Below are 9,020 nucleotides of genomic sequence, written 5' to 3'. Positions count from 1 at the left end.
TCAATTCTAGCTCTTGCTGGTTTTGCAGCACAGAGTTTGTTCATTTGTCAGGTAAATGTGAAGTACAGCCTTGAGACTACCCTAAATGACCATAAATTTTGTTGGTGACTAACTTGCGCATTTGTCCTGATCCTAAGACTTCTGTTGATTTTAGAAAGGTGTTTTGAGGTTTGTTTGGAACATAGGTTGATATTCAACTGGATTATTCTTTAGTAAAAATGCACTTTTGTGGATGAAATTTGAGGTCATTTAGGGTATATATGCCCTGAATTTAAACGAAGTTAAATATTTTATTAACAGATGAGGCTTCATTGTTACTGTAAGACCCTGGGACATACAATTTCCTTAGGGCTATCATGTAATGTCATATATCAAATGTGTTCAGAACTGTTTGGAAGAGTTCTTTTCAGCATACAAGTTTAGATTAAACAGAAGAGTAAACGGCCTTAATATGAAGGTCAGTTTTCAACCACTGTCACGATACCTGTTTTAAACCACATTCTTCATGTATGCACCCACATTGACACTTGATAATTTTTCAGCACCACTCTTGTAAAACCATATATGCTCATATGCATGAGTTTCCAGCCACCATCTTATCATATCTATGCTGAGAAAAAGACTTTATAAATGATGACTTTAGTTACACTTGTAATGTATTTTTTCTTATGTAGAAAACAAAATGCATGCAACAAAAAACAAAACAAAAACAGTACCACATGTGTATGGCCATAACATTTATTAGTATTTGACACTATAATACAGCAAGCTGTATAAATGATGGTCATGCTTAACAGGTGTTCCAGTGTCCTACCTGTCTGTTAATGCTAAGGCACACAGTTGGGGGAAGGTTCAGTAAGGGCCTCAGATGTAGTTGTTTTCAAATGTATAAAAGTGATTTTTGAGGCCTTGAAAATCATTTTTAAGCTTTAAATGTGAGCCTTTTATTCAAAGTTGATGTGAGTCATGTAAAGGTAGATACAGTACTCTCAGTATACATGTGGGCCTCTGTGAAAGTGGGCCTATGTGAAAGTGGGCCCCTGTGAAATTTTTTTCATGGAGGCCCACTTACCCAGACTCTGACTGGGGCTTACCCCAGTAGGCCTCAAACCCTGACTGACTGCGTCCTCACAGTGGAGGGACCGGGGCTGCAGAAACCCACAGACTTCCAGCTACAGTCAGTATCACATACTTTACCTTGATAGTTGAGTTCTACATGTAGCTTGTATCTTACCAGAAAAAGAGCATGCATGGAGGTATATTTGTTTGTCAAGTGTTTCAAGAAATATGTTGTGTTGAAATTTGTGGGTGGAAAACAATGAAGAAGCCAGATGTTGCTTAAGCTGAGGAAGCTATATGTCAGACGATGTTTGTCAGGACAATTCAGATTAAGATTATTTACTCTGTAGTTTATTATCAGAAATATTATCATTCTAGATTAAGGTATCTCACGTTTTTTAAAGCCAGTGACCCATAGGCAGATTTTATCCAGTCTGTAATTTGCTTGGCAAAAAAAAAAAATATCATGGTAAATGGTTCAATAATGATTCACTACTATTTGTGTTCTTGCATGGAAAAGGCAGAGTTGAGAGTTCAAAAGAAAAAAAAAAATTCATACCATTCATGTTGTGTAGGCCCCAGAGAGGATTGAACTCTCAACCCAAGGTTTACAAGTTCAGTGCTCTAACCACTGAGCTATGGAGGCTAATCTCTGATAATATAATAAGAAGATGCATGAAAGAGCCACATACTTCTACAGTCCTAGGATTTTAGCCACCATATACAGACCATACGTACAATAGGTTTATATGTTTTTCTCTTTAATGAATTTCCCAACAAGCAGCATTTCTTTCATGACATTTTAAAATAAAAACATTTTTACCCTATAGTTCATTGTCAGAAATATTGCAGTATTGCTATAGTAAGCAACTTGCAGATTATTTGATATATTACCATTTCATTAGCGTTTTCTTTAGTACAACTTTTGAGTTCAAAGTTAAAGTTTTTTGTAATATTTTTTTTTTGTTTTATGTGGTTTAATATTGATTCATGACTGATAGTGTTTTAGTATCGATAGAGCACAGATGGGAGTTTAAAAAAATTAATAAAAGAAAAAGTTCAGACAACAGACATTGTCTAGCCCCCAGAGAGGATCGAACTCTCGACCCCTGGTTTACAAGACCAGTGCTCTAACCACTGAGCTATGGAGGCTTCCTAATATTACCTGATAATATAGTAAGAAGATGCATGAAAGAGCCACATACTTCTACAGTCCTAGGATTTTAGCCACCATATACAGACCATACGTGCAATGGGTTTATATGTTTTTCTCTTTAATGAATTTTCCAACAAGCAGCTGAAGTTTTGTGGAGTTTTAAAATGAGCCATCTTTTGCTCACGTGTCTAAAGTTGACAGCAGTCACATTAAAGTATTGATTCTCTGGTATTGATTTTTTGACTGCCTCATAGTTATAGATTTGGCAACATGTGGCTATATACAGAGTTGTCTCCCTTAGTCTGCATAAAAATTATCTCCCCCTGGCAGAACCGTTTGTGAGAGTGATTAAGTGTAAGATTTAATGAAATTTTTCTTGGTCTATGTATCTATGAAATAAAGTTTGATGCATGTAAATTTATGTGGAAATGGTGGTTTCATCTTCAGGATTTATTATAAAATTATGAAAAATTATTATTGTTGATTTTCAGGAATTTACCACCAAATGGAACATTGCGAGCCCGGGTGAGACTGACACCATTCCGGACAGGTGAACGTCAACTTCTGGTCAGCTTTAACTCTCGACAGATGAAAAGTGTGGATGGATTTGCAACACTTGTTGTAAAACCATAAAAATATAACTGGTTTGATCGGAGAGATATGAAGAGATAAGGTGATTTTTCTCACTTAAGTTGTCAAATTTAGTTTCTATTATACCTTTTTTCCTTTTTCTGTCATGAATTAGATATTTACTTCAAATTTTGTCTTTGGCAGAATGTTGTGTTCATTTTTCTGCACCTTTTGCTTTTCTTATAATCTGCTCACTGTACTGCAGTAAAATAACCTCTGCTTGGTTCTTTGTCATTATAATTAATTACACAAATATAGAGTATGCATACAGATATTGCCATCCAATTTAAGTCTTGTATTCATAAAAGTGGGAATACACACAAACAACATTTATTTTATAACCTATATATAATATTTGCCAATGCAGCTTGCCAAAATCGTTTAAACAGTATAAAGTAGTTACATGTGTGTATGTATTACTGTAGATGTGAAGTAGGTTTGCCTGAGGTGCGTGTGGTCTGCATAAGCTAATACAGTCTCATCTGGATAAAGTGCAGCAAGTACCCTGTAGTAAGAAGGGGGCAATGTGGGCAGATTTCCTGCATTATGTAACTGAAGCAAGTTGCGAATATTTCAGTTTATCATTTAGCAAGTTGTTAGCAATCATTGAGGTTTTACTGTATTGCTGTAGTGTACTATGTTTTGTTGTGATATCACTTTACAAGATGGAGTATATTAGCATAAGCTGCAAAATGGTAACCTTACATATGGGATTCTGAGGTAGTGATTAACTGTGAAGAGTGATTGTTACATCAAAATAACAGACAACATTTACCTGACTCAGTATTTAGGCCTTCTCCAGTTTAAGATCAGCAGTTAGGTTTTGGTCTGTTCTCTGCCACTCTTGTTAGCATTTTTCTCAGCAGAAAATACTTCATCATACAGCAAAATGAATGTGTATTTGATACCATGACATGTGGATTTGAGACATTCATACCTGACCTGACCAAGATTCAGTTGATTCTCAAGTCAGTATCACAGAGACAATAGTCAAATAAGTGGTTTACATATTTGTAAAGGTGGATATATTCTCCTTGTTTGCTGTCATGTAAAGATGCATTTATTTGAATGTTATATGTAACTGCTGTCGTTGCACTTCTAATGAGATAGGACATAACATGTGTATTGTAAATGATCACCATGTTTCACCTAAAGTTTGGTCACTTAAAAGTGCTGTCAAGCACATAAAAACTTTAAAATGATACTTTCTGAGGCCAGCATTTATGTTTTTCTGATAAGAATTAAATGAAACTTGAGAGACTTCCCACTTGTGGACACTTTAAGGTTGAGGGATCAATCAGAATCAAGCACAGTATGTCACTTGAAAAATGCCAAACTTCAGGTGAAATACGGTAATAAGTACATAATCATTTTTATTGGGGGAGGGGGATGGACCATAACATTTAGATTTAAAACAAAAACCGGGGCTTATTGAAGCATGGCATGTACTGTATATGTAGTTTTTGGTAGCTTGTTTTTACGTGGAGATACATGTGTACGCATAGCTAGGTGCTCATCCTTTTGGGAGCCAGACTACATGTCCAGTTTATGAAAACGTGGATCTGTGAATTGAACGAAGCAACCGGCAGCATTTTGTGGCTGGATGTGAATAGCTGATTTATTCTACTGTAGTGGATGTATTTCCAATTTAGCCATGCTATATGCTTCATGAAATGTACTAGCTTGACTGTGATGGTTCATTACAGTTTCTGCTGAAACCTAATCTATAAGCCATTGCATAACAGTTACACTGGACAAATCTACTAGCTGGCAGCTGTAAACTATTTTCTGTGCCAGGAAAGTAAAGCGGGGAATGATTTTGTATGGATTAGCCTACTTCAAAGTATGGAGAAATCTCATTGTGTAATCGTTGACCTGTATACATGTATGTATAACAAGGTGTGTGTGTGTATTAGTCTTGTTTTAATAACAATATGACCCTGTGTCCCCATTACATTAATACAGTACAACTTGTGTGTCTAGGATTTCATTCTAGGCTGTCGGTGAACATTTGTGCTACAATGCCATCATATTAGATTTTCAGCTGTGGATAAATTTAGATATTTTTCAGTGAAAGAGTTTACATTGTATCATAAAGTGAAAGTAAAAGCAGCTTAATAGTATCCTGACATGATATTCACCTGTAACTTAAATGATGTTGTCTGGGTATAAGAACAGGGTGTATTGTGAATGTGTAACAGAGATGACATTTAATAAAATACTACCACCTGTTGTCATCAGCATTATTATGTATACATTTACCTGTAGATGTATGTCAGACCATCTGGGTGCTGATGCAGGGTATACCTGTTGATCTCAGACTACATGTACCTATCTGATTGCTCAATCCTCTAGCCTATAGGTTTTGCAGAAGACAATAAAGGTTTAAAGACATTAATAGAATAGAGTTAATTGTGTTTGTTTGGTTATGAAAAAGGCACAGCTATATACAGTGGTACAAATTCTATTTTTTGTTTCGCCAACTGATAGCTCTGCTGTAGAAACCTTAGTAAAGATGGTTGATTCTCTGTGAGTATATACATTTGATTTGTGATTACAAGGTAATAACATCAAATTTCACATGATTTCTCACCCAGGGTACAGAAAGTGGATTAATTAGCAAAACATGAAATTGTAGGCAATTTAGGTAAATGTAATATGTACATTTTCTGCTGGATATTCATTGGTTGAGTGGTTTGACACGGTAAAAGTTTCATACCCTGAGCAAGCACTCTTTGTATGATCTCAGCTTGGGGGCTGTTAGGAACCATTTAACTAAGAGTCACAGGTTGTTCCTTTTCATGTCTTATTGGTGGCTGATAAATAAGATGAGGTCACTGCTCAATTCTAGCTCTTGCTGGTTTTGCAGCACAGAGTTTGTACATTTGTCAGGTAAATGTGAAGTACAGCCTTGAGACTACCCTAAATGACCATAAATTTTGTCAGTGACTAACTTGCGCATTTGTCCTGATCCTAAGAGTTCTGTTGATTTTAGAAAGGTGTTTTGAGGTTTGTTTGGAACATGGGATGATATTCAACTGGAATATTGTTTAGTAAAAATGCACTTTTGTGGATGAAATTCGAGGTCGTTTAGGGTATATATGCCCTGAATTTAAACGAAGTTAAATATTTTATTAACAGATGAGGCTTCATTGTTACTGTAAGACCCTGGGACATACAATTTCCCAAGGACTATGTGTGTATGGCCATAACATTTATTAGTATTTGACACTGTAATACAGCAAGCTGTATAAATGATGGTCATGCTTAACAGGTGTTCCAGTCTCCTACCTGTCTGTTAATGCTAAGGCACACAGTTGGGGGAAGGTTCAGTAAGGGCCTTGGACAGGGAATTTGTATGTTTCCCTGTGGGGTGTCATTGGGCTATTTATGCTTTTTAAAAATCAGATGTAGTCGTTTTTATATGAATAAAAGTGATATTTTTTGAGGCCTTGAAAGTCATTTTCAAGCTTTAAATGTGAGCCTTCTATTCAAAGCTGATGACACACACAGTTCTATGTCCCTTTTTTCAGAATACTATATTTTTAAAGGTATAAAAATCATTTTTAAAAGTCTGAACGTTAATCATTAAACTTTAGGAATGAGTTTTATAGCACTCAAAACATTTTTAAACCCATAAAAATGACTGTTTGGGTGGTCTGATGTTCTCTGCCTAGGACCTTGCATGGTGACAGTGTATGGGGGTGATGCTGATGTCGCTGTTTGGGTGGTCTGATGTTCTCTGCCTAGGGCCTTGCCTGGTGACAATGTATGGGGGTGATGTTGATGTCACTGTTTGGGTGGTCTGATGTTCTCTGCCTAGGACCTTGCATGGTGACAATGTATGGGGGTGATGCTGATGTCGCTGTTTGGGTGGTCTGATGTTCTCTGCCTAGGGCCTTGCCTGGTGACAATGTATGGGGGTGATGTTGATGTCACTGTTTGGGTGGTCTGATGTTCTCTGCCTAGGACCTTGCATGGTGACAATGTATGGGGGTGATGCTGATGTCGCTGTTTGGGTGGTCTGATGTTCTCTGCCTAGGGCCTTGCCTGGTGACAATGTATGGGGGTGATGTTGATGTCACTGTTTGGGTGGTCTGATGTTCTCTGCCTAGGACCTTGCATGGTGACAATGTTTGGGGGTGATGCTGATGTCACTGTTTGGGTGGTCTGATGTTCTCTGCCTAGGGCCTTGCCTGGTGACAATGTAGGGGGGTGATGTTGATGTCACTGTTTGGGTGGTCTGATGTTCTCTGCCTAGGACCTTGCATGGTGACAATGTATGGGGGTGATGCTGATGTCGCTGTTTGGGTGGTCTGATGTTCTCTGCCTAGGGCCTTGCCTGGTGACAATGTATGGTGGGTAATGCTGATGTCGCTGTTTGGGTGGTCTGATGTTCTCTGCCTAGGGCCTCGCCTGGTGACAATGTATGGGGGTGATGTTGATGTCACTGTTTGGGTGGTCTGATGTTCTCTGCCTAGGACCTTGCCTGGTGACAATGTAGGGGGGTGATGTTGATGTCACTGTTTGGGTGGTCTGATGTTCTCTGCCTAGGGCCTTGCCTGGTGACAATGTAGGGGGGTGATGTTGATGTCACTGTTTGGGTGGTCTGATGTTCTCTGCCTAGGACCTTGCCTGGTGACAATGTAGGGGGGTGATGTTGATGTCACTGTTTGGGTGGTCTGATGTTCTCTGCCTAGGACCTTGCCTGGTGACAATGTAGGGGGGTGATGTTGATGTCACTGTTTGGGTGGTCTGATGTTCTCTGCCTAGGGCCTTGCCTGGTGACAATGTATGGGGGTGATGTTGATGTCACTGTTTGGGTGGTCTGATGTTCTCTGCCTAGGGCCTTGCCTGGTGACAATGTAGGGGGGTGATGTTGATGTCACTGTTTGGGTGGTCTGATGTTCTCTGCCTAGGGCCTTGCCTGGTGACAATGTAGGGGGGTGATGTTGATGTCACTGTTTGGGTGGTCTGATGTTCTCTGCCTAGGACCTTGCATGGTGACAATGTGTGGTCGATTACGCTGATGTTGTTTGGGTGGTCTGATGTTCTCAGAAAACCACTATTTGTGTTCCATTAACATGTTGTTAACCGAACTTGTATGTACAAGCATGTATCCGTCACACTTGAAAATTTAAAAGTTTACTGTTAATGTGCAAGTCAACTTTCTGTTTTGCCATCCATAAACTTAATTTTGACTGCCATTGTATAAAAGAAGAATTCTTGAGTATGGTGTTATAAAACAACAGTCAAATAAATGCTTGCCAGTTTTAATTAAGATGCTTTTCTTTTAGTGCCAAGACATATGATGTATGGGGTTCAGTCCCGGCCTTGGATAGGGGATTTGTGGATTTCTCTACTCTCATTATGTACATGTATGGGGAGGTTTTTCACTGCTTTAATTGCCAAAGTGGGGAGCCTCAGTGGCTCAGTTGGTTAGCGTGCTAGCGCAGCGTAATGACCCAGGAGTCTCTCACCAATGCGGTCGCTGTGAGTTCAAGTCCAGCTCATGCTGGCTTCCTCTCCGGCTGTACATGGAATGGTCTGTCAGCAACCTACGGATGGTCTTGGGTTTCCCGCGGGCTGTGCCCGGTTTCCACCCACCATAATACTGACCGCCGTCATATAAGTGAAATATACTGAGTACGGCGTAAAACACCAATCAAATAAATACATAAATAAATTGCCAAAGTCCAGTAGTTTACCTCGGGGTGTTGTCCATGCAGCCATAAACTTGAAACTGCGTAAGTTTACCAGTGAGAAGTGAAAGCTTGTAAGTGTGTAGCATTAAAGCAATAAACAGATAATTAAATAAACATTCCACTGGATGTTCCTCTACAGATATATGTATCCATGCTTTAGACTGAAAGCATTTATCCTGTATTTGTGAGGTACATGTAGGTCAAAGCGGGATCAGACTAAATTTGATATTTGGGCTGATGATCCCACAGTGACTGGCCGACAGGATTGACCCAGAAGGTAGTGTTACCTCTTGTAAGACATAAATCTGTCCGATCACAAGGCAGTCTTGGGATAGCTGGGATGATCTCTTTTCCCCCATGACCACAGCTTTGATCCCAAGATGCAGTAAACATTTGAAAACTTTGACAATATTTTAGTAGAGAACCCCTAATTCGTGTGGACCCAAACAAGTGTGCAGCTTCCATATAGG

The 9,020-nt window shown here is 39.0% G+C and overlaps 1 non-coding gene across 1 annotated transcript; it reads right to left on the bottom strand.

Moving 5' to 3' along the window:
• Positions 1-2,138: 2,138 nt before the first annotated feature.
• On the bottom strand, positions 2,139-2,211 carry Trnat-ugu (transfer RNA threonine (anticodon UGU)). Its single transcript has one exon. It is a non-coding gene; the product is annotated as a tRNA-Thr (tRNA).
• Between the last annotated feature and the right edge of the window lie 6,809 nt (positions 2,212-9,020).

Source organism: Liolophura sinensis, chromosome 5 (assembly GCF_032854445.1).
Source record: "Liolophura sinensis isolate JHLJ2023 chromosome 5, CUHK_Ljap_v2, whole genome shotgun sequence".
In the NCBI taxonomy this organism is placed as follows: Eukaryota; Metazoa; Mollusca; class Polyplacophora; order Chitonida; family Chitonidae; genus Liolophura; species Liolophura sinensis.
This window is presented reverse-complemented; position numbering and strand designations above follow the sequence as displayed.